General features: G+C 35.5%; 1 pseudogene; it reads right to left on the minus strand.

The window, feature by feature from the left end:
• Positions 1-1,893: 1,893 nt before the first annotated feature.
• LOC143686822 (large ribosomal subunit protein eL8 pseudogene) lies at positions 1,894-3,229 on the minus strand (annotated as a pseudogene).
• Positions 3,230-4,921: the final 1,692 nt, after the last annotated feature.

A 4,921-nucleotide genomic window follows, 5' to 3' on the forward strand; every position in this document is an offset into this window, starting at 1 on the left:
AGCTCAAGGACTAAATCCCAGATTTCATACATAAAAATATTAAAATGTGCAGTGTGGAACAAAAGATTGCAAGACAAACAAAGAAACAGGAAGTGATGGTTCACTAAAGGAACAAGATAAAACTCAGAAACCAACAACCAAGACCAAACTTTGGACATACCCGACAATGACTTTTAAAAAATATATCTTCAATATGCTCAAAGAGATAAAGGGAAGCACAAAGAAAGAACTAAAGGATATGAAGCAAGCAATGGGTGAAAATAAGAGAATATCAATAAACAGAAATTTTAAAAAGTAAACAAACAGTAAAAATGGAGTTAAACACCACAGTATTTGAAATAAAAAATTCCTTAGAGTGATTCAACAGCAGATTGGAGCCAGCAGAAGAAAGAATCAGTGATTTTGAAGAAAAAACAATTGAAATGATTCAGGCTGAGGAGCAAAAAAAGAAAAAAAAAGTGATCATAGCCTAAGAGACCCGAGGGACGCCATCAAACATACTAATATATGCACCATAGGAATTCCATAAAGAAAAGATAGAGAGAAAGGCACAATAGAAATATTCAAATAAATAATCACAAAACTGCCTAAATTTAACAAAAGAACAAAAGACATGGATATGCACCTTCAAAAAGTCCAGTAAATCTAAAATTGGACAAACTTGAAGAGAGCCATAGGCAGACATGTTGTAAGCAAACTTTCAAATACCAAGGACAAGTAGGGAATTCTGAAAACTGCAAGAGAAAAGCAATGTGTTATGTACAAGGGAGCCCCCAAAAGAGTAAGTGCTGGCTTCTCATCAGAAACCATGAATGCAGGGAGGCAGTGAGCTAAAATATTTTAAATGCTGAAAGAAAATAATTGTCAACCCATGAATATTATACCTGGAGATATTGTCTTTCAGCAATGAGGGAGAAATCTTTTTGCTGGTGGAGGGTTTTGTCCTGATGATGATGGCAAAGCTGACTGATTAGAGTGCTAGTTGCTGAAATTTGGCATGGCTCTGACAATTTATTAAAATAAAAGTGAAGTTTGCTGCAAAAAAAAAAAAAAAAAACCAGTTGGAGAGATTAAGACATTTCCAGTTAAACAAAACCAGAGCGTTTATCACCACTAAACCTGTCCTACAAACAGTGGTTAAAAGAAGTTCTTCAGATTTAAAGGCATATTAGATAACAAATTAAGGTCTTTGATAAAAGTAACCATACATGTAATTATAAATGCCTGTAAGATTGTATTTTGTGGTATTTAGTGCCACTTTTTGCCTCTTAGATAAATTTGAATACATGTTAAAATTCAAATGCAGCAAAGTAATGATAAATATATGGTTTGAGACATACAGTACATAAAAATAACTTGTAATAAGAACAACAAAAAGCTGGGGGAGGGGAGTGTTCTTTTTCTTTAGACTGCTTAATCAAATACCTTGAAATGGGAATGCTCATAAAATGGGAATTTATTACCTTAGAGTTTTGTTGCTGGGAAAATATACAAATCAAGGCATCATTAAAGCAATGCTTTCTTCCTGGAGACTGGCTGCTGGCAAGCTTTATCTTCTCTGCCACATAGCAAAGCACCTGGTGATGTTTCCTGGTCTCCTTCTCTTCTGGGCTCCATTTCAACTTCTTGTTTCCATGACTTTCTCTCTCTTTCTCGGAATTAATTTCATTTATAAAGGACTCCAGTAATATGATTAAGACCCATCCTGAATGATGTGACTCACACCTTAACGTGATACAGTCTCATCAAAATGTTCTGATTACAATGGGTTTATACCCACAGGAATGGATTGAATTTAAGAATTTAGGAATATGCTTCTCTGGAGTACATACAGCTATTTTTTTTTAAAGGAAAACTTTTATTTTTATGTACGGAGAAGCCAAATGGGTACATTTAATCCAGTTTGGTAGGTAATTCTTTAGCTTTTGCCTTCTCTAGCTTGCAATGCGAGCCACAGATTTTGGACACAAGACATTGCTTACCCAGTGACAGTGGATCTCATCATGAGTCATTGTAATTGTTCCTAATAGCTTCCACCAGCTTAATTAGTGCTCCTTTGTCTTCTGAGTTGACTAGTGTAAAGGCAACAGTGTAAAAATTTAGTGTAAAGGCAACAGTGGTGCAGGTCTTTCTGTGGACAAGGCATCCTAGCCTGTCTTTCCCCTTGATGATGCAGTAGGGGGCCCCATCCTGCAATACAAGTTGAGCAGGAAGACAACCAGTTGGATGGGGCCCACATCATGTGCAATCATCACCAGCTGGACCTTCTTGTTTTCCACCAACGTGGTGAGAGTATTCACCTCTGCTAGAAGCACAGGTGGCATCTTAGCAGGAACATCCCCTTTGATGACAGGTTTCTTCTCTGCCTGGGCCAACAGCCTCTGCTTCTTCTCTTGCTTTGTCTCTGTTTTGTGCTTGTGGGCCAACTTAAGCAATTGAGCAGTTGTTTGGCAGTCCAAGGCATGGGTGAACTGGTTGGTGGCAGAGGGCACTTTCAGCCACTTGTAGAGGATGGCTGTTTGCTGCTGTAGCTGGATGCAGCAGGGCCATTTGACAAAGTGGGTATAGGAATAGTGTTTGTGGGTGCTATTGAAGTTAAGTTGGTAGCACAAAAAATGATTATTTTAGATTTAGGATGTTAAATTCAAACCCCATGATAACCACATAGTAAAAATATGGAAAATATATACAGAGAGAAATGAGAAGGGACTCAAAATGGTATAATACAAAAAAAATCAAACAAATATGAAACTAGTCATTAATGGAAGAATTGAGGGACATAAAAGTTATAGGGCTATAAAGACCAAATAGCAAAATAGTAGAAGAAAGTCCTGAATTATTGGTAGTTAGTTCAAAGGTAAAAGGACTAAACTCTCCAGTCAAAATGCAAAGATTGCATAATCTAACTCAACCTGTCTGGATACATCATTTAAATAATCCAAATACAGGGAGCTTAGAATAAGAATGAGAGCCTTTAATCCTGTATAGCTTAATGCAGTGTCTGGATACATCTTGGAATATATTAAGCAGGTAATAAAAAAATATTGGCAAGGTCCCTTGAGGAATAGGAGAAAAAATATGGAATTATTAAACTTTATCACTAGGGAAATCCCTGATACCGTGTCAAATATTGGGATATCCAAATCAATAGGCCAAGCCCTTGATCTTGAGGCTTGTTCTTGAGAAATTTCTGAATGTAGCAGAGAAGTTTAGCCTACCTCTTAGGCATATCTAGGCATATTTAGATATGCCTAAGAGTTACTTCTGGAGGACCTCTTTTGTTTCTCGGATGTGGTCTCACTCTCTTTAAGCCCAATTCTGCAAGTGAAATCGTTGCCTTCCCCTCTTCATGGGACATGACATCCAAGGATGAAAGTCTCCCTGGCGGCATAGGAGATGACTCTCAGGGATGAGCCTTGCCCTGGCACTGTAGAATCAACAATGCCATCTTGACCAAAAGAGAGAAAAGAAGTGTAACAAATAAGGAATCAGTGGCTGAGAGAGTTCAAATAGAGTTGAGAGGCTACTCTGGAGGTCACTCTTGCTCAAGCTTCAGTTAGACATTGCTACCTATCATAACTTGCCAAACCCTAACCAAAACCATTTCTGCCAATCCTAAAGAACATCTAGGGTATGATATAAAATTCTACAAAGGTTCCATGCACTAGGGTAACTTTCAAAAAACCTACAACCTCCTGATGGGCACCTGGAACAGACAAGTCCCGAAACCTAGAAGGAAAAATTTTGGTAATGGATGGTGCTGATGGTAGCATGCATTGAATGTAATTAATATCATTCAGTTATATACTTCAATGCTGTTAAAACAAGGAAATTTTAAATTGCAAATATATTATCAGAATAAAATTTTAAGTAAACATAAACAGTGAGTCTTAATATAAACTGTGGACTATAGTTAATAGTATTATAGTAATATTGTTTCATCAATTGTAACAAAAGTACCACACTAATGCAAAGTGTTATTAATAGGGAAGGCAGCATATATGGGGGTGGGTAGGTTATATGGGAAACCTGTATTTTCCAATGAGTTTTCTGAAAATCTACAACTTCTTTAATTAAAAAAAACTTTAAAAGAAAGTAGACCCTATCCCTCCATTATTCAATGGTTATACAAATGGTAGCTATTCAATAGGTATTTGTAAGTAATGATGGAAATGCTTCAAGTTTGCAAAGTTAAATGCTATAAGAAAGATCTTTAGTCTGAATTTATTTAAAAAATGTGAAAATCCTGATCAATTACCAATAAAATGCACCTCAATGCAAAGCTATATTAATTGAGATAAAAATAAAGTGCATAGACTAAGATTACTTTCCAGAAACCTACATTTTCCAGATGCGTTCCTAGGCTAGATAAGTCCTGAAACCCAGAGGGGCCAGCCTCTCCAAGAACATCAACTAATTCCATCCCCATCCTCATACTATCAACACCCCTTTCCAACATGAAAATGTTAGGATGATCATAGCTCAAATACCCATAAAGATTGGGAGAAAGGTCAAAGGAGAAGGAGGAATAATAACAGAGAAAATAAGAATTAACAAATGAGTACGACTGCCAAATCGTTATATTGATGTTTCTTTTAGTCTCCAATGTCTTGGAGTAGCTAGATGGAAAAACCTAAAATTGTGGAACTGTAACCCATACCAAACTCTGAAATCTGTTCTTTATCTACCTGTTACAATGTACTTTGAAATGTATTGCTTTTTTGAATATATGCTATATTTCATAATATAAAATGTTTTTTAAAATTCTATGGAATAATTCTATGGAATTCTATGGAATATAGAATAAAATTCTATATAATAAAATAAATAATAAAATAAAAAAATAATAAAATAAAATTCTATGGAATAATTTTATAAAAAATTTACTTGCTGCATATATATATATTAAAATAATATATAA

The sequence above is a fragment of the Tamandua tetradactyla genome, chromosome 6 (genome assembly GCF_023851605.1).
Source record: "Tamandua tetradactyla isolate mTamTet1 chromosome 6, mTamTet1.pri, whole genome shotgun sequence".
NCBI classification, from domain to species: Eukaryota; Metazoa; Chordata; class Mammalia; order Pilosa; family Myrmecophagidae; genus Tamandua; species Tamandua tetradactyla.